A 22,627-nucleotide genomic window follows, 5' to 3' on the forward strand; every position below is an offset into this window, starting at 1 on the left:
CACTCTTCCCTTTCTTTTGGTTTTATAGAGTGAAATGAAGAGCACTGGACTTGGGCTGAGAACCTTCTAACAAGTTGAGTTCATTCCACTTATAGTCAATTAGTATTTAGTTATCTTCAACCTCATTTCTCATATGTGTAAAAATCATTAGTAATGGTTCAAGTTTCCTCACAGAGTTGTTGTTAAGTTCAAATGGGAATACCAAAAGTAAAAGTCTTTCATTAAGTGATACAAAGAGATGACTGTTGTTTCCTCCTCACATTCTTCCTTATTACTAGAGCTTACTAGAAGGCACAGAAGGGTAGAAAATGTATTGCTTGCTGAAGTATGATGTGAAGAATAAAACAAAGCTATCAGAGGAAGTTCTTTGAAGTTTTGTTTGATCTGACTACTAAGAGAAGAGAGGTTGACAAAGATACATAGATTCTACTTTAAAGGAAATTTGATTGCACTGGACATTATTTTCAATAGTACTTTTGCAACCCAGTTGCACCTTACTATCCTATTTAATTATTTTTCATGTCCTCCCATAAATCTTTCAAGAACATATAGAGGCCTTATTCTAGCTCTTTTAAAATTATTTAAATAATGTACAGTTTTTAGGATGTTCATCCTGCACTTTTTCTAACTCTAGTCGACCTTGTTTTCCAATTACATATTTCAACAAATATTATTTTTATATCATTTCAAATTTACCCTGATGTATTGAAGACTATTTGTGAACATCCCATTCCTGTCTCTCTGTTTCCTTTTGGATAGTGTAAAATGTCAATATTTTGGAGATTTGTTTTTTCCTGACCCACAAGAAATTATTAGTTGAATAATATCAAACCAATGTATCTTATAGCAAGCAGTCTAGAGAGCCCTACTATCTCCTACAGATTCTTCCACACTGGTCAGTTATATTTATTTCTGAGTTCCTTCCTTCTCTTTCTCCTTCTTTCCCTTCTCCCCTTCCTTTCTTCTTTCCTTCCTTTCTTCTTTTTTTTCCTTCCCTACCTTCCTTCCTCTCTTCCTATCCTCTTTCCTATTCTCCCGGCCTCTTTTGCTTTGTCCCTTGTTTCCTTCTCTTTTTCAGAGGAAAAAGCAAAAAAAAAAAAAAAAAAAAAAAACTAGAGCCCAGAGAAGTTAACTTACTTGTCCAAAGTCACATAGATAGTAAATGACAGAGATGAAATTTGAAACTTTGAATTCATAATCCAAATTAGAAAGAGTTCCAGGAGAAAGGTCTAAAAGCCCCTTGCTTTGTGAAAACTAAATGATTTTGAGCAAGCCACTTCTCCCTTGAAGGTATCAGTTTCCTTGAGGAATATTCCAAGTCAGGGGATCTGATTAAATTTTTTCAGATTCCTTCCAGTTCTGACTTTTAATGTTTATATGTTAACACCAATAAGAATTCCCATGGTGGTGGCTAGGTGGCGCAATGGATAGAGCACTGGCCCTGGAGTCAGGAGTACCTGAGTTCAAATCCCACCTCAAATATTTAATAATTACCTAGATGTGTGGCTTTGGGCAAGCCACTTAAACACATTGCCTTGCAAAAACCTAAAATAAAAAAAGAAGAAAAATGAAAGAATTCCCATGGTTGGGTCATTAGTTTCTCTGCCTTGTATGCATTTACTCTAGCACCAGTGCAATGGGGTTTATTCCCAAAGCATGACAATTAGTCCTAGATCAAGGCACACACTTCTCAGCTATTTCCGCTAGCTCCTTCAAATCACACAAAGTGAAAATACAGTACAGGCCAAACTCTCCTCTTAGGAGAGTTCAGAGAACACCAAATTCCAACAAAGGTTTATTTTTCTTTCTTCTTATATAAGCGGTTCTTCTTTTCATGTTGAAATGAATCTACCTCAGCTGTTAGATTGCAGGTCATGTTTGAGCAACAGTTCACAGAACAATAATTTTCTTCAATTGTATTTTGTTCTTGCTGTGGAAATATTCTTTCAGTTCTGGCATCACCTGCTATAAATTGCCTGAATGTATCAGAGTCAGGATTATGTTGCTCCTTTTTGGTCCACCCTGCTATTTTATCTAAAATGTTTATTAAGTATAGCCATAAGTATATAACCCAACATCCATGTGTTGTAAGCCCCATGCCAACTAGATCAGGTTCTTGACCTCTGGAGTTTATAATCAAGAAATGATACAAAAATCTGTGGAACTATGGATCATAGAATTGAAATAGATTTGTCAACATATATAAATTCCGTAAACATCTATTTAAGGCTATCCTTATGTACAGTACCCTAGAGTAAAGACTAAAGGATGTTAAAATTATTATATAATTAAATCTAGAAGGGACTATATATGTCATCTAGTTCAACCCTCTCATTTGTTCAGTTTCCTCAGGTGCATCATTTAAAGAAAGAAGAAGAAAAACTGCAACTCAAAATGTTAAATGACTTTAAGGTCATCAGGTTAAAGATATAATCACTGTTCTCATAGAAATTATAATTTATGAAGAAAATTATGAAATGTAAACTGACTATAATCAGAGGGCAGAATATGATAAAGAACTGTGTAATTTACCTCCTGCAAAATCCTATCACCTCTTTCTACATTAAGCAGTCCTTAATTAATGTGACCTAGAAGTATCACTTAGTTACCATTGTTTCTGTTTAATCTCTTCTAAAATTTCAATATATTCTATTAGAGTATAGAATATTTTATCATGGGAATGGACATAAACTATTTGATCCCATGCCAGACTGGAAGCCTCTTTAAATTAATATTATTTCATTTTTGCATCTTCAATGCATAGCAGAGCAAAAAGCATGACTTTAAATTTTTGTTTTCTCTGAGTCTCCTCAATGTAAATATTTTCTCCAATGTCAAATAGCCAAAACTCATCAATACATAATCTTTGTGTCATTCTGGTCAGTGCAGTTCAATCTTTCCTCTACAAATGCATTGCTCAATATTTTAGGTCTTTGGACATATGGGGCTGGAACAATTTTAAATAATTCATTCAGCATTAAAACTGCCTCTTACATGACCAATTTACCTAAAAGAAAATTTTATTTTTCTTTTTTTTTAAAAATATTACTTATTTAAGGCAATGAGGTTAAGTGATTTGCACAGCTAGGTAATTATTAAGTGCCTGAGGTCAGATTTGAAACTCAGGGTCAGTGATTTATCCACTACACCACCTAGCTACTCCCTGAAAATCTTATTTTCAATGATATTTTTATGTTACTTTCATGTCAAAAATTGAAACCTACACATTGGATAAATCTAATTTGATTGAAGTGAAATGAAATTTTAATGAAACTAATTTAGAGAAAGATGTCACTTCTGTCTAGAGAGGCAACTAGGTGATGTAATGGATAGTCAGAAAGATCTAAGTTCAAATCTGGCTACAAATTCTTGAAGCTGTGTAACCCTAGGAATGGCACTTTGCCCCAGTTTCCTCACCTGCAAAATGAGAGGAATAATAATTGTACCTACCTCCTAGATTTGTTGTGAGAATCAAATAAGAATAACAACACAGCACCTAGAATATAGTATTATATAGCTATTAGAGGGTCTTTTTAGTTTCTTTTCTCATTTTTTTTGTTATTTTAACTCTGTTACTGGGGTATAGAGATTATAGATACAACCTTTTGTTTTATTTTTTTTTTTATTTCCCCTGCTGGGACTGGAGTCTGATCCCTGGCTTGTCATTTGCCAAGATGCTACCTACCTATACAGTCCAGGCCTTGTCTTTGAAGAGGTTTTGTTCTTCCTTTATGTCCAGGTTCTAATTTAACAGTGTTTTCTCTCTATCTGATCCTGTCTTTTATCCCAGTGTTTTCAGGGTTCAGACTTTGTTTGGTGTTGGAGTCCTCCCTATCTAGCTGCCAGGATCTCTGCTGTCAGTACCTAGATTGCAATGTGGCTAAGATCCTCCTGCTGGCTTTCCCCACTCTCATGCCTCGTTGACTTTACTCTCCCTTTCCCCCCAAAGAGACAGCCCTTCACTGAATATCTCCATGATGTCTACAATTGAAAACTTACTTGAATTTTCTCTTTTTCTTGGTAGGATCTGTAGCTTTAATATCAGAGTAGAGGCTTTATTTTCCTTAGGTAGGGAAAAACACCAGGAGTATGTTACCTTCTTACTGCCATCTTGCTCTGCCCCCTATTAGAGGGTCTTATAGAAGGTTTCAGGGGGAGGAAAACATGAACTAGGCTATGAAAGTGAGGTATTATTTGGACAAGTGAAATATAGGAAGAAAGTTCATTCCATATTAACACAGATAGCAAAGTCTAAATGAGAGTAATCCTTACATCTAATCTTACTCTTTTTCAAAATAGCTATTTGAAATAACCTTATAAATGTGTAGGAGTTTTTCCATTTTTTGTAAAAATGAAGCTTTTATTGATATATTTATTCACTTACATTTCCTACTGTATTTCTTACCAATATCTCTCTAAAACTATCTTATTTTATTTTACAGAATAAAAAGTGATCAAAGAAAAAATATTAACAAAGCTTACCAAAATTAAAAAGATACTGATATTCTGTACAGTATCCTATCCATTTGGTCTGCCATCTCTGTAAAGAATACAGAAAAGTGTTTTCTCATGTCCCATCTTTTAGGCTAAGCTTGGTCATGATAATTTCACAGTATTCCATTTCAAGTATTTGGCTGTTATTCTTGTTGAATGTGGCCATTGTTGTTTTCAGTTACAGAGTTGTAAATTTTATTCCTGTTTATACTTCATCTAGCAACAAGTTATATACTTTTTATCAGGTTTCTCTATATTCATCATATTCATCTACTAGTATAATGTGTCCACTGTCCACTGGTTGCTTTTCCATTTTTCAATTAATGCTGAGTATTTACTTCAAAGTTGGATAGAGTGATGGCCTGATATAGTAGAAAGAGCTCTGGTCTAACAGTAGAAAACCAACACTTACTAGCTATGTAACACAGAACAACAGTTTCATTATAAGTCTCTAAAATGAAAACACTTCCATCTATCCCATAGATTCATTACGGGGAAAGAACTTTTTACCCTATATAATCACATAGAAGGACCAGATCTTGTTCTCACATGAAATAATCCAAAAAGTATCACTCTTCCTCCAGGATAGTATTTAGAGGGAAATACCCATATATATTGCCTTGCTCTGTTTATTCCCTGGGCTTAAGTCTATGTGTGTTTGTGTGTGTGTGTGTGTGTGTGTGTGTGTGTGTGTATGTATGTGTGTGTGTGTGTGTGTGTGTCTGTATTAGAAAACATTTTTTTCTCAGGTATTATTTTAATGGTGCTGGCCATAATTGATATTAATATTTGCTTATTATGACAGTGATAATGATTGCAATAATTCACACATGTAGCTCTTCCCATCTCTAAAACACTTCTTTCATCACATCAGCCCCATGAGATGGTTCTGATAAGAATTTAAAGTTGTTTTTCTCATTTGCAACTGAGAAAGAGTTGAGGATCTTTAATGCTTTGAAGGACATAAATCCTTCTGATGGTCCAGATTATAACTCATGCATGCCTTCCCATCTTGTATGATTCTTGCACATGTCCTCTTGTAAATCTCCCACAAAGGGATATATTCAAAAGACTGGGGTGTTTTTCTCTAGTTTCAGTCAATCAATAAATATATATTAAATGATTACTATGGATCAGGCACTGGAGATACAAGAAAGGCAAAAGATAATTCCTGTCCTCAGGGAACTTGTAATCTAATGGGTAAGATGGCAATCAAAAATATGTACAAATGTATTCTATAAAGGAAAAAATATGTAGAAACTATGTGAAGCAAGACCCTGGAATAAAGGAAATGAAGGAAGCTAAGAAACTGAGAAAGTTGGTATACAAAAATGAGGCAGGATAACATTCTAATAAGGAGAAACAAGAGAAAATGCTCAGAACAAAGACATGAATTGTCTTGTTCATGAGGCAGCAAAGAGACTAGTATTACTTGATCAAAGAGCAGGTGGTAGAGAATAAAGTGTAACAAGACTTGAAAGATGTTGGAGACTGGGTTGTATTTATTGTGGATGAATTAAGCATACTCTTAAGTTAATTGTCTGTTTGGGGGCGGGGTGAGAGAAGTGACATGATCAGGTTAACATTTTTAAAAAACACCTCAATAGCTGAAAGGAAGTTGAATTAGAGTAGGCAGAAATTTGAAGCAGATAGACACACCAATTTGTTTGATTGCATAAATACTAGTTTGGCACATAAAAATGTTCCTTTCTATCTCCCTCTTTGTATAAAATCTAGATGAAGCTTTAGCTCTGATGTTATGCATATATATGGGAGATCATAGTTTTCTTTTTTTAAAAAGTATTTACTGATAGCTTTTAATTTATCATCACTTACCTTCCTGTTTTATTTCTCTACCATTGCCTTTCTAAAATTATCTTTCATATTATTGTGAAAAAAACAACAAAAAAAGAAAAAACACAATTTAGCAAATCTATGATTGCATCCTTTATGCTTCTTCTCTAGTACAATCTGTGGCCAGCACTTCTCACTCAGATACATCTAAATAATTGGAGGTCAAGCTAATAAAAATGACAATTCTATCCATATTAAATTACTTATTCAGTGCCATATAAATGAAACTACCAAATATCTACTTTAACAAGATAGAAAAAATAGAAACAAAAGTCATCTGAAGCAAAAAACTCAAACCTATGCCAGAATAAGATCAAAATGAGTTCACCATTGAGACATGGAGTGACAAATAGATAGATAAAGTAATAGACCAAGAAATTATCTATCAGATCCATGAAAAAGGGATAAATTTATGACCAAACAAGAATTATAGCAGATTATAAACTGTTAAATGAATGATTTTGATGATATTAAATTTAAAAAGTTTTTGCACTAATAAAATCAATGCTGCCAAAATTAGAAGGGAAAGCAGAAAGCTGGGAAAAAAAATCTTCACAATTAAGAATTCTAATAAAGGTGTCATTTCTAAAATATATGGAAAATCGCATCAAACTTATATATATATATATATCTATATATATATATTATATTATATATTCATTTCCCAACTGATAAATGGTCAAAGGATATGACCAGACAGTTTTCAAATGAAGAAATTAAAGTTATATATAATCATATGAATATGTATTCAAATCATTATTGATTAAAGAAATATAAATTAAAAGAACAACGAGGTATCACCTCACACCTATCAGATTGACCAAGAAGAGAAAAAGGTAAAATGATCAATGTTGGAGAGGTTGTAGGAGAATTGAGACATTGATGCATTTTTGATGGAGTTGTGAATGAATCCAACCTTTCTGGAAAGAAATATGTAACTATGCCCAAAAAGCAACAAAAATGTTCATCTGATTTGAACCAGAAATTTCAAATCTAGGTCTATATCCAGAAGAAATTATAAAAAAAAAAAAAGGAAAGGTCCCACATGTCCCAAAATATTCATAGTAGCTCTTTTTATAGTGGTAAAGAATTGGATATTGAGGGGATTTCCATCAATTGGGCAATGTCTAAACAAGTTATGGTACATAAATACTATGGAATATTATTTTTCTATAAGAAACCATAAATGGACGGATTCTAGAGATGCATGGAATTACTTGTAGGATATGATGCTGAGTGAAGGGAGTAGAATCAAGAGAAAAACATATACATTAACAACAGCATTGTGAGATGAACAACCTTGATGGAAGCAGCATCTGCCAGTAGTCCAGAGATCTAGGACAACTTTAATAGATCAGTTATGGACTATGTTAACCACATTCAGAAGAAGAAAATCAAAACAAATCAAAACACTCAACAAAAAAACTACCTTTCAGAATCTGATGAACATTTTATTAAGTTATCTTTTATGCATCTCTGTCCCTTAATCCTAATTACTCATGCCAAAAATAACTAACATGCAAACAACTTTATCAGAAATATATATGTATGATGTTAACCTGACTGTTGATGAGGGGAGGAGTTGGAAAGGGAGACCGGAAGGAAATTTTGTAACTTAAAAATATCCCTGTGCATATGGATGAAAATAAACAAACAAACAAACAAACAAATAAATAAATAAATAAATGGAAAATAAATAAACAATTTGTGGTCAGTTATGTGTTCTAGCCTATAATTTTCTTTTCATTGAGCTTTAAATATCATTCAACAATAAAGTCATATGTCTAGAACACTGCGAACATTTAGTCCAAGACTTTCAGTTTATAGATAAGAATGCAAAGCCAAAGGAGAGTGATTTATCAAAGTTTCACACATTATAAATACCATACTTAAGACCTGAACCCTGGCCTTCTGACTCCATTGCCCCATGATTCACCCCCACATAGAATCATGGAAATATTGTTTGTATTAATAAAAGGTTTTAGTAATTCCCAAATTTTTGATAAAATGTCACACAACTCACTTTTCTAAAAGGCAAAATATTTTTTTTCCCAAAATTTCATCAATTTCATTTCTTTAGCATTCATCCACATGCATATACATATATATTTTTAAATTTATTTTGAATTTTACAATTTCTGCCAAATCTTGCTTCCCTCCCCCACCCTACACAGAAGGCAGTCTGTTAGTCTTTTTTTTTTCTTTAGTTTTTTGCAAGGAAAATGGAGTTAAGTGGCTTGCCCACGGCCGCACAGCTAGGTAATTATTAAGTGTCTGAGACCGGATTTGACCAAGGTACTCCTGACTCCAAGGCCCGTGCTTTATACACTAAGCCACCTAGCCGCCCCTAGTCTGTTAGTCTTTACGTTGTTTCCATAGTATGCATTGATCTAAGTTGAATGTGATGAGAGAGAAATCATATCCTTAAGGGAAAAAAAAAACTATAAGAGATGGCAATATTACATAATAAGAAAACTTTTTTTTAAATAAAGGTAGCAGTCTTTATTCAAACTCCACGATTTTTTCTCTGGATACAGATGGTGTTCTTCATCACAGATAGCCCAAAATTGTGCTTGATAGTCAGCACTAATGGAATGAGCAAGTTCATTAAGGTTGGTCATCAGTCCCATGTTGTTATTATGGTGTAAAATATCCTTTTGGTTCTGCTCATCTTGCTCAGCAGCAGTTCATGCAAGTCCTTCCATGCTCCCCTGATTTCCCATCCCTCCTGGTTTCTAATAGTACAATAATGTTCCATCACACACACACACACAAACACACACACACACACAAACACACACACACACACACACACACACACACACACACATATATATATATATATATGTATATATATATATATATATATACATATATATATATATATATATATCACAGTTTATTAAGCTATTCCCCAAATGATGGAAGCTCACTCAATTTCCACAAACAGGGCTACTATGAATATGTTTTGTACAAGTGATGTATTTACCCTGTTTCATAATCTCTTCAGCAGTGGTATTTCTGTATCAAAGGGGATGCACATTTTTGTTGTCCTTTGGGCTCTCCAGAAAGGTTAGCTGAGTTCACACCTTCACCAACAATGTATTAGTGTCCCAGATTTCCCACTTCCCTTCCAACATTTATCATTGTCCTTTCTGGTCATATGGGCCAGTCTGAGAGGTGTGAGGTGGTACCTCAGAGATGCTTTAATTTACATTTCTCTAATAAGTAGTGATTTAGAGAATTTTTCATATGACTATCAATCACTTTGAAATCCTCATCTGTAAATTGCCGGTGCATATCCTTTGACCATTTGTCAATTGGAGAATGGCTTGTTTTTTTTTTTAAATTTGACTCAATTCTCTGTATATTTTATAAATGAGTCCTTTGTCAGAAGCTAGTCCTAAAAATTGCTTCCCAGTTTCTTTTGATCTTGAGTACAATGGTTTTGTCTGTGCAAAATGGCTGATGCTTTCTAATATAATTTTAGTTCTGGTAGGGCTAAGCCACCATCTTTTACACTTTTTTTCATTAAATCCCTGGAAATTCTTGACTTTTTATTTGTCCTTATGAATTTAATTACAATTTTTTTTTCTAGCTCATTAAAGTAATTTTTGGGGATTTTGATTGGTAGAACACTAAATGAGGTTTAATTTTGCCAGAATTTTCATTTTTATGATATTAGTTCAGCCTATTGATGAGCAGTTGATATTCTCCTAGCTATGTAAATCTGATTTTATTTTTGTGAGAAATATTTTGTAATTATTTTCAAAAAGTTTCTGAGTCTGCCTTGGCAGATAGACTCCCAAGCATTTTATATTGTTTGAAGTTACTTTGAATGGGATTTCTCTTTCTAGCCTTTTTTGCTGCATCTTGCTAGTCATATATGGAAATGTTGAGGGTTTAGGAGGGTTTATTTTATATCCTATAACTTTGTTAAAATTTCTAATTATTTCTAGTAGTTTTTTAGATGATTTCTTGGGATTCTCTAGGTATAACATCCTGTCATTTGCAGGAATGAGAACTTTGTCTCTTCCTCCCCAGTTCTAATTCCTTCAATATTTTTTTATTCTCTTATTGCTGAAGCCAACATTTGTAATACAATATTGAATAGTAGGTGATAATGGGCATCCTTGTTTCACCTCTGTTCTTATTGGCAATGCCTCTAGCCTACCCCCATTGCATATAATGCTTGTTGATGGTTTCAGATAGATGCTGCATATTATTCCAAGGAACAATCCATTTATTCCAACTCTTTCTAGTGTTTTTAGTAAAAAGTTTTTTCAACATATGGATATTTTTAAGTTTCAAAATTTCCTTTCACCCTCCCATCCCATCCTGCTACCCCTCAGCAGTGAACAGTCATATTTAACACTGCACATACATATTTTTGATGAATATGTTTACCATATGAATCATTTTTAGTATGAGGAATTAGGATCAAGGAAAAGAGATAAATGAGAGATAATTTTTATAAAATGTTCATCAAATTCTGAAGGAATATTTTTTTGTTTTGTTTTCCTTCCTCAGGATGGAGATAACATTGTCCATAGCTCTTCCAATACAGTTGTCCTAGATCTTTCTGAACTGCTGAGAGGAGCTGCTTCCATAAAGATTGATCATCTCACAATATTGCTGTTAATGTGTACATTGTTCTCTTAGTTCCCTTCCCTTTGCTGAGATTCTGCATCAGATCCTGCAACTCATTCCATGCTTCTCTAGTATCCAACCATTTATGGTTTCTTAAAACACAATAATATTCCATATTATTCTTGTACCATAACTTGTTTCACAATTCTCCAGTTGATGGACATCCCCTCAATTTCCAAATCTTTGTCTATTCAAAAAAAAGAGGTGCTATGAATATTTTTGCAATATATGGGGCATTTCCCATATTTTATGATTTCTTCTGGATATGGGCCTCAAATTTCAATTTCTGACTCAAATATGAATAGTTTTATTGCTCTTTGGGTATCAATTTATATTGCTCCCCAGAATGGTTGGATCCATTCACAACTCCATCAGCAATGAAGGAATGTGCCAATCCTCCCACACCCTCTCCAACATTGATCATTTTCCCTTTTTCTTGGTCAGTCTGATAGGTGTGAGTCATTGTTCTTTTAATTTACATTTCTCTAATCAATAATTATTTGGAACATATTTCATATGATTATCTATAGTTTTAATTTCTTCATTTGAAAACTGTCTATTCATATACGTTGAACATTTATTAATTGTGGAATGACTTGTGACCTTATAAATTTGACATTATTCTCTCCATATTTTAGAAATCAGACCTTTATCTGAACTCCTAGTTGTGAAGTTTGTTTCCTGGCTTTCTGCTTTCCTTCTAATTTTGGCAGTATTGATTTTATTAGTACAAAAAATTTAAATTTAATATAGTCAAAATCATTCATTTAGCCATTTATAATATACTCTAATTTGTTCCTTTTCCCATAGATACAATAGATATAGTGCTTGGTCTATTGTATTTTTGACCTTATTTTGGTTTAGGATGTAGATATGAGTCTATGCCTAGCTTTTGCCATACTATGTACCAGTGTTCCCAACAATTTTTGTCAAATAGTGAATTCTTATCCCAGAATTTGGCGTCTTTAGGTTTGTCAAACAGTAGTTACTAACTACAGTTTCTTTTGGGCCTATCCTAATTCACTGAACCATTATTCTATTTCTTAATAAGTACCAGGAAGTTTTGATGACAGTCACTTTATGCTACAATTTACATCTAGTAGAGTTAGGCCGATCTTCTTTACATTATTTTTCATCTTTTCACTTGCTGCTCTTGAGTTTTGTTGTTTATATATAGCAATGCTGATAGTTTTGAGGGGTTTTCTTTCTATTCTGCTACTTTGCTGAATTTGTTGACTGCTTCAAGTTCTCTAAGTATATCACCATATTATCTACAAAGAGTGAAAGCTTTGTTTCCTCAATGCCAGTTCTGATTCTCTCAATTTCTTTTTCTTCTCTAATTAGTATTTATAATATTATACTGAAGATTAATGGTTATATTGGGCATCGTTGCTTCACCCCTGATTTCATTGGAAATGACACCAAGTTTATCCACATTGCGTATAATATTTGTTGATGGTTTTAGATAGATGCTATTTATTGTTTTAAGAAAAACTCTATATATTCCTAAATTTTCTAGTTTTTTTTTTTCTGGGGACTGATGTTGTATTTTGTCAAACACTTTTTCATCATCAATTGAGATAATCATATGATTTCTTTTACATTGATAAGAAAATGATAAGATAATCTCCCTAATGAATATTGATTTAAAAATCTTAACTAAAAATGAAAGAGTAACTCAAACCTTGATAAAATTAGCTGCAGGTATCTTAGAGGACTCTAAGTACTGGGTCTCATTTGAGAACTTTACAAATGATTATAAGTTATGGGAGATACTGACTAAGGACCACCTAATTTATGATGCCCTCATCAGATAAAATGCTAAGCTTTGTGAGCACAGCAGTGTTAAAATGAATCAAAGCATAATGAGACACTTAAGTTTAAAGTTAACTCCTTTGCTTTTCATCAGGGCTTTTTTGTCTCAAACATAATGAAGTCATCTTTGGACTTCTTCAAAGGAAAGAAGATCCAACTATACCTATATCCTTTAAGTCCATTCATTCACTTCAATGATATTCAATCCTTTAAATATACTAAGAGAAGTAAAGTTCTTAATAATTAGAAATGTTGTATCTTCCCCTTTAGGATTATATACAATTTGAAAGTCTTGACCATTGTTTGTTTTGTTTGTTTTTTCCTTCCTTTTTTTTTTCCTTTATTTTTTAATGCAATTCTTGAATCATGTATTTGGCAATTGAATTCTCTGTTCAGTTCTGCTCCTTTTGTCAAAAAATTTGGGTGGTCTTCTATCTTCTTGAACGTCCATCTTTTTCCTGACATTATATACTGAATTCTTCAGAACAAAAGGGCAAAATGTTAAAGAACATGCTTTACGTCTGTTGTCTAGCTTGGCTTAGACACCTGTAGGGAGAAGTTGTCTAAGTAGAAAGTCTCCATGGTGACTACCTAAGTGGATGAATGTTACTTTGAGGAGATGGCCTAAAACCTTCCTACCAAAAGTAGCTTTTGAGGAAACTGTACAGTTTCCCCTACTGTTTAGAATAAACTTAAAGTATAACAGTCTGAGAGATATTCAAATATTTCTGACAACAAAAATAGACGCCTATTCGTCAAATCTTAGATTTCTCCATTGAATCCTAAATAGAAAATTTTAGTACCAAACCCCCACCACCAAAGCAGACAAATTAAATAAATAGAGGCAGCAAAGTTTCTTGGAAATAATGCTTAATTTGGAAGCAGAAGACCTGGGTTAATCATTTAATTTTCATATGACCTTGAATAATTTATTTATGCCTCTGTTTCCTTATATGAAAAAAATATGCCATTGGATTAGATGAACTTTTATATATCTAAGCTTGAAACCTATGTTGTTATGATCCTATTTTATGTGGGGACAGCAAAATTATGTAATCTATAAGAATTATTTGATCCAGAAAATATCAATAAATTAAGTAAATTTTCAGATACATTTTCAGCCTTTAAGCACAGGACCTTGGAATTATCAGGGCTTAACAAACATTTAGTGAATTTAACTGTAACACTAACTTCTTATATATTATTCATAGATTCATAGTACTATTCAGTTGATTGATTTGATTAATGGATATTTGAGCTAGAAATTTCCTTAAAGGTTATATACTATAACTTCCCTATTTTATGGATAAAGAATTTAAATTACATGACAAATATCATATTTAGTAGCAGATCTATGACTTGAACCCAAGACCCTTGACTATTACTCCAATATTCATCCTTAGGTAAGTCATTTCACTTCACCCAGCCATAAAATAATAAGTTTGAACTGCATATTATTTACAGTTATTTTTTGAAATCTGGGTGGCATTATAGTTAACATTTTTAACCTCAATTTATTTGTTACAATGAAAGAGTCAGGTTTGATGGTCTTTAATTTGTGATTGTATGATAGCATTCCATTGAGTCATTAATTCGTGTTTTTTGGATCATCCCTAACTCTTGAGAATAATATAAGGACTGACAGCCATTGCTCCCCTCAAACACAGCCCTTACCACAATTTTCAGAGACAAAACACGGGAATAGATAACCAATAGTGAAAATTTTGAAAAAAAGTATGTTTATACCTAAAAATAATGAGTAGGGATGAAAAGGACCTTTTGGAAGACCATTTACCTAGAAACTTCAAGGCACAACATCATAGGGTGAATACATATCCAAGTCTGGCCAAATTGGTTTGCTTGCCCCAAATACTGCTGTTTGTTAAGGTCAACATAAACATGGACAGCATGATGCGTGGCTGTATTTAACATAGCCATAAGGGGGCAGAACTGTAAGGCAATTTATCCCAACATTGTACCACTCCCATTTCTTCTCTGCCTTCACTACCTTTCAGTATATCTTTTTTATTGGAAATGGTTTCTTTGGTTCACTGATAATTGGAATACTGGCCCTCTTTGCTGGTCCATAAATTTGGCAGTTACTGCGTTTATAGCTTTGTCAGCCTGACACAATATTTCAGTCATGAGAGCTGCTGCATGAACTAGATGCTGATTTGCCAGGAGAAGGTAAACATTTTGTGTGCCAGACTAGTTCCAAAGTAAGGAGTTGTTGTCTCACAGCTCATCAGTGCTCCATTGTTGCTCTATGATAACATGCCATTCAGATAATGGGAGATTTGGTGAAGAAATTATAATCCACCTATCATCTGCTAATAAGATACCAATTAACCTTACAGGAGGCACCTGCGAACAAATTGAATTTTTTTAGTATCTCATTGATCAAGAAATATGTTTCCATTCATATGGGTATTTATTCTGTTCTCACTTATTGCACCTTGTAGATGAATGGGTAACAATATCATAGTTCTAGATCTGGAAGACCTATATAAATATATACATATATATATATATATATATATGTATACATATATATATACATAAATATGTATGTATATTGGAAACTATCTAACCCTATCTCTATTTTTACAGAGGAGTAAACTGAGTTCCCTGCAAATCATATGATTTAATCAAATTCACACAGATAGTAATTATTAGAGGCAAGATTTTAATCCATTTACAATTGTAAATAAAAGTTATTATTAGGTTGCAGAATTTCTTAAGATTTGTCCCTCTGAACATAATCTGGTCCCTTGATGATAAAAAGAAATTTTGTAAATAGGTCTAGTAGGAAATTTGGAAACATCTTCTGCTTGATTTTGCTTACTTTTATTGATGCCTTTCATTTTTAAAAACCAGTCATTTCCTAATATACTTTCTTCAACTAGGCTTTCTTGGTAACACAGTAAACAAAGGAAAACTATTTTACAAAGAAAAAGCTATGCAAAACAAACAATTAGAATAATCTTCCTAACTTATCAGTGCATGTACTGATATACATAGTTTCATATATTCATATGCAATGAAAGAAAGGAAATATGTTTTATTTCTTGGCCTCTGGGAGCAATTTTAGACATTGAAATTAATATGTATTCAACTGGCTTTTTTTTGCTGTTTTCATTAAAGTGATTATGATGACATTTATTCTACTGGTTCTGCTTTCTTTAATTTAGTTCAGTTTATACCAGGAGTTTCATACTTCTCTGAATTTCTGATATTTCTCAATATTACCACAGAGCAGAATTTGTTCACCTGTTCTCTAATAAACCAACATCCATACTGCTTGTAGTTTTATTTTGGTTTGGTTTGAGTTTGTTACCACAAATTGCTGATATGAACATGATGGTTTATCCTGGATGCAGAGATGTACTAGAACTAGTTCCTACCAGCTTGAAAAAAAAGTTAAATTTTCAGAGTAAGCGTTTATCCCTTGAAAAAAGACAATTACTTCACATCAGCCCTTGTTTTATTGCTCTGTTGATTAAGTATTAAAACGTGAAAGATAAAATGTTAATAATACACATTAAACTTGAAAGTGTATTTTGTAAAGATTTTGTTTCATCAGAATCAATTGTTAAGAAAATTCACTAGCCAATACTGCTTATAACTTTCACTCTGCTTTTATCCTGGTTGGACAAGTTGCATTCTTTTAAAGAAAGCACAAATTTGATATCCTCCCCTAAATGTCTCATGCTGATCTCATTATCAAGAAACAATATTGAAAAAGTCATCTACTAAAGTGTAAAGGAACTGAGTTGTGTCAATGAAAGCCATTGCTCTTTTGAAATAATGCATATACAGATGTAATTCAAAATTTCTTTCCTTCATATTTTTATAAAATGAAGTCACTTGATACAAATATTCTGAACTCATTAAGATATTGATGCAAGAATGAGATCAACTCAGTGGTAGGCCTATAAACATTTTACCTCAACCAATGGTCTAATTGAATTTGGATTGTTATCTGCTTGAATTTGGTTTTTATCTCCAGGGAAATCTTTTTATTCTGATAATTTCAAAAGCAATCACTGAAAATTCTTCTTTCTCCATTAAAAACTCCATATCTGCACAATTCTTCTTAGTGTACACAGACTAGAGGAAAAGAGTAATGTAATAGACATTGAACCCAAGGAGAAAGCAAGATAATTTTGATTTAGATTCTAGACCTCATTTTTGTTTCAATTAGGGAAATAATTTCAGGAAAGTCAACTGACCTCTGTGAACCTCAATTTTTCTTTTCTATAAAATGGAGCCATTAATTCTTCCATTGTCTCCCTGAAAAGGTTGCTTTAAAGGTATATAAAAGCATTTTAGAAGTTAGAATTCCTTAGTATGGCAGAAATAGCACTAACTAGAAAAAAATCTCGATCTACTTTTATTTTTTATTTTGCAAGGCAAAGGTTACATGGCTTGCCCAAGGCCACACAGCTAGGTAATTATTAAGTGTCTGAGGCCAGATTTAAACTCAGGTACTCCTAACTCCAGGGCAGATGCTCCATCCACTGCACCACCTAGCCACCCCTTGATCTACTTTCAAAGTTTTCCTGAGGCAAGACAATTTACCTCCCTGGCCCTCAATTTCTTCAATTGTAAAATGAGGAGATTATATTAGATGACCTCCAAGAAACCTTCTAACTCTATGTTTGATTGTGCTAGAATCTTCTGAATTGCACATATCTGGAAATTCGAAGATGAAATTGGTCAGTACCTGCCCTCTAGAAGCTTATAATTTAGCTAGGAGAAGAAATAAATGTATAATAAAAAAATACTGAAAAACAAAAAGCAAAAGCAGATTTCATTTTTTTCTTTGTAGCTAGTTCATTGCCATGATAGGCTAGTTACTTACTAAATGTTTGCTCACTATAAACCAAAAGAATAAAATAAAAGTAAAAAGAAAGCAAATGTATTATTATTATTATTATTATTATTATTATTATTATTATTATTATTATTGATCTTGGCTACAAAGAAATGAAAAAATGTAGATCCCACCCTTTGGAGATATAGGGCATGGAATAGCATGTATGTCGTTAGATTTGGTTATTATGCTGGTTAGTTTTGTTAACCTTTTTCCTAACTAATTATTTTATATCTTTATACAAGGCTTGATTTGCTAAGATTTATTTTAAAATAAATATTATGAAAGAAGCATATATATCAATAAGGTAATATATAAATTAATGAGTAAATAAGCTGAATAAAACTGAAAATGGGTAGGATTCCGTGCTGGAATAAGCCCTGGTGTGTGTGTGTGCGTGTGTGTGTGTGTGTGTATTTCAGAGGATCTAATTACAAATACTATGCCTAATATTAATTTATTTTATCTTAATTTCATTTTCCTTATCTAAAAAACAAATGAGAAAAATTAGATTCCTTCCATTTTTTTTCAAATTCAAAACCTTATAAATTGGATGGAAGGAGTTCAAGGACAGCTAAGCAGTGAGATGGAGAGAGCAAATTGGCAAGAGCTGAGTAAAAGCATGGCCTCAGAGGCTTATTAGCAGTGTGATGCTGAGCAAGTCACTTAATCTTACTCGCCTCAGTTTATTCATCTGTAAAATGAATTGGCCAAGGAAATGACACAGCTATTTCAATATCTTTGTCAAGAAAACCCTAAATTAGGTCATAAAACGTCCGACAAAACTGAAATCAGTGAACAACAATGGAGTTCAAAATCTCAGATTCACTAGAGAGACAGGTATTTTCTATATTGATTTTCTATGTGGGGGGGGAGGACAGAATGGATCAAAGAAGACCTTAGGAAAAAAATAGTGTTTAAAACTGGGTCTAGAAGAATGGACAGGTATTACGTGACAATACTATGAGTAGTTTATTCAGTGAATTTGGACGGAGAATTCTGATATTTCTGAAAACAGAAGTATTTCTTCTCCATACATATTTGTAGCATTGTCCACATTTCAAAACTACCAAATGCCTTTTTCCATAGGGAAATTATATATATATACATATATATATATGTATATATATATATAGCTATAGGGAAATGATATATATCATTTATCTAGTGTCTCTGCATCTTCCAGTTAGGAACATGTGGGATCTCAACATGAACAATGTTTATCTCTAATGTGTAGTTGGAATGGAAATCTAGGGCAAAAGAAATGGTGAGCTTATATATTGTCAGGAGAGTAGATTCAAGCTCAGAATTTCTGATCAGGTTATTCATTTCAGTGCATTACAACATAATATACATAGTTAAATAGTTGAACATTCATTTGGGAAGCAATGAATGATATGTCATGTCCAACAACTAGGGTTAATTACTAGAATATGAAGCAGCTACAGAGAAAATGCTATAGATTTCCATTGCCAATTAAACCAGACACTTTGAAAAGGGCTCTTCATTTAGACACTGAAAACCCTTCACAACTAGATTCCACTCTATCAATCTAATCTTATTTCCTATTATTACCCTTTATATGTATATGTATATGTATATATATATATATATATATCCTGCATTCCATCAAAACTAGTCTACTAGATATTTGCTAAACATTCCACCTTTTCATTCTGTAGAATGACATAAGTACTCCCCATACCTAGAATTCACTCCCTTCTCATCTCAACTTAACAAATTCTGTACGTTTCTTCAAGTCTTGGCTCAAAGTACCCACCACCTCTGTAAAGTTTTCTCTGATTCCCACAATTGCTAGTGATCTAACTTTCCTCAAATACTTCATATCTATTCATGGGCGTAAATTGTATAACCATTCTAGCATAATGTAAGCTCCTAAAGGACAACAATTATTTGGATTTATCATTGTATTTGCCTACCACAGCTTTTTTGGTACAGAGTAGTTACTTAAATGTTTACTGAATTGAATTGAATCAATCCATGGATTAATATGTACCTAGGGACAGCAAGTTAGCACAGTGGATAGACTGGCCCTGGAGTCAGGAGGACCTGAGTTCAGATCTGACCTCAGATATCTAATAATTACCTAGCCATGTGACCTTGGGCAAATCACTTAACCCCCTTGCTTTGAAAAAAAAATCTATTAAGCACTAATTATATTCAATGTTTTGTGCTAAACACTGTGGAAGAGAGGAAAAATGAAAGTCCTTCTGTAAAAGAACTTACATGATAACAAGGGAAATAGATATATATCTGAGAAAAAAGCTGGGGATTCATCTCTGACCCCAATTGATTACAGATTTTTAATTGAGGGAATCAGTCATAAATAAACTTGATGTGACTATTTTCTCAATCTATTTGGAAGGATTATAGGCCTTTGTGACACTGTGTAAATAAATAGTATGCCAATAAGGAATACTGTATGATTGGATGTAGAAAATCAAATCATACTTCTTGGAATACAAATTAAAAATTAAGCTAATTTGGAGCTTGTCAGTCTAATGGAAGGAATCCTAGTCCTGGAACTGAAGATTCTATGCCCCTGAGCATGTTTTACTCCTGGGAGGAGAGAATCTCTCCCCACTCTTTTCGTCTTCTCATTGATCATATCAGAAAGACTGCAATAATGGTAAGCAGTGTGTCCAGTCCTTGAGAAAAGAAGCATTTCAAGGCAACAAGGTATTCAGGGAAAAAGTAATCAAATATAGAGTTAGAAGAATTGGCCAAGTTATAAACCTGTAAATTTCAAAAGGTCAGGAGACTTAGAAATCCCATCAGCATCAATAGCAGTGTTTACTGAAGCTGGTAACAGCATTCCTGGGAGAGTAGTAGTTGATAGTAACTATGCACAGTTGCTAAGACAGAGACAAACTTGACACTCCAAGGAGAGGCAGTTTCTAAAACTACAAAGGTACCAGTCTTGAAAGTCCAAATAAACTTAAATACCTAAGGGATAGCATGAATAAAAATTTTAAAATGAGTAAAGTGAGGCCCAGAGAAGCAAAATAACTAGATATCTGATCCTATTTAGAGGTGCATGCAAATTGATCTCCTAACTCCCAAGTCCAGATCTTTTTATTTTTTCCCCCTATTAGTAGTATAGGTCTTACAATGTACACATTAACAACAAGATTATGAGATGATCAACCTTGATAGAAGTAGCTTGTCTCAGCAGTTCAGAGAGTTAGGGCAACTGAATTAGACTAGCTATGGAAAATGTTATTCCAAACCAGAGGAAGAAAAACAAAACAAAACAAAAGAGCAAAACATCCCTTCAGAATCTGATAAACACTTTATAAAAATTATCTCTTATGTATCTCTTTCCCTTAATTCTAATTCTTCATGATGAAAATGATTAATCTGTAAACACGTTTATCAAAAATTTGTATGTACAATGCTAAATTGACCATTCGCTGCTGAGGTAGGGGGTGAAAAGGAAGGGTGGAAGGCTATTTTATAATTTAAAACTATCCATGTGCATATGGATAAAAAATAATTAAATAAATGAATAAGAATTAATAGGAATGGGGAGGATAGAATGGATGGAAATACACTAGCAATAGCAACTGTGGTAAAAAAAGAATATTGGAGTTATTTCTCTGATGGTCCTATAATAAATTCTATTATCCATCCCAAAAAATAGTATAGGTCTTCATATTTCTTGAAATTAATGTAGCTGTGGAATGTGGTCAATAGAATTCTGCATAAAGAATCAGGTAAACCATAGCTCAAATTTGACAAACATTTTACTAGTTGGTGACTTTGGGCAAGTTATATTTTCTAATTGATTCCATAAAATGAAGATAATAATAGAACCTCCCTCTCTGGATTCTTATGAAGATCAAGTGAGATAATTTTTGAAAAGATCTAACATAATACCTGGTGCATAGCCCATGTTATATGAATTACAGATTATTACTATTATTATCATTATCATTATCATTTTCTTTAGAAAGCACTCATTATTTAGACAAGCCCAGGCTCATTGAATTGCAGTAATGCTTTCAGGAAAGAATGTTGAGAGTCTTTATCAGACACATACCTATAGAAGCACACTTCACTATGTGGATAGATTTTGACTTTTTATGATTCATGAGAATTTTCCTGACCTTATCTCTGAAAGGAAAATAGATTTTGCTAACACTTTCTATATTCTATATGTGCATATTTTGGTTTATTTTCAGTTTATTTACTAAGGTAATATTTTTTGGTTTCTCCCTTTGGGTTGAATATTGACAAAATCTAGCTTTGTCTAGTTTACTTTTACTATTGCTCAGGGAATGGAAAAATCAGAGAAAATAGATTCAATGCCATTTAACTTTTTTCTAAATTAATTTATCTTACTCTAGTACACTCCCCTTTTCATGAGTATATTGGAAATGTTTGCTGGTGGATTTTACTTCTTTTTCTATAAAATGATAATAATGTTGATAATAATAACAATAATAATAATAATGTCCCCTTTAAAATGTATGATCTAAGTATTTCAGTCTATCAAAAATTATGCTTTAATTTTGCCTTCAACTATTTGGTGTTTTTTTTAACATTTCAACTCTATGTCTCACAATGAGATCTTGTATGCTATTTTTTAAATGACAATTAACCTGTCACTGCCAGGCCTTTTTTTGGTTTTATGTGTCTATTGAATATCATTTATTTTACCCTATTCCCTTATTCTCTGGACCAATGAGTTATTTTGGCTTATCTATCAAAGTATCAACTGTGTTGTATTTAACCAGGGAAATGGAATGGAGATATAAAAATAACACATGCAATTACTCAAAGCCAGAGCTATGTCATTAGTGCTGGTGACTGTTGGACTGCACAGTGGAGAATCAGGGAATGTGGACTCCCCTCACTTCTAGTTTAGAACAATGTCATTTCTCAGAGTGACAGCAAAATAAATGCCTAAAGATA

This window comes from Macrotis lagotis, chromosome 1, assembly GCF_037893015.1.
Source record: "Macrotis lagotis isolate mMagLag1 chromosome 1, bilby.v1.9.chrom.fasta, whole genome shotgun sequence".
Classification (NCBI taxonomy): Eukaryota; Metazoa; Chordata; class Mammalia; order Peramelemorphia; family Peramelidae; genus Macrotis; species Macrotis lagotis.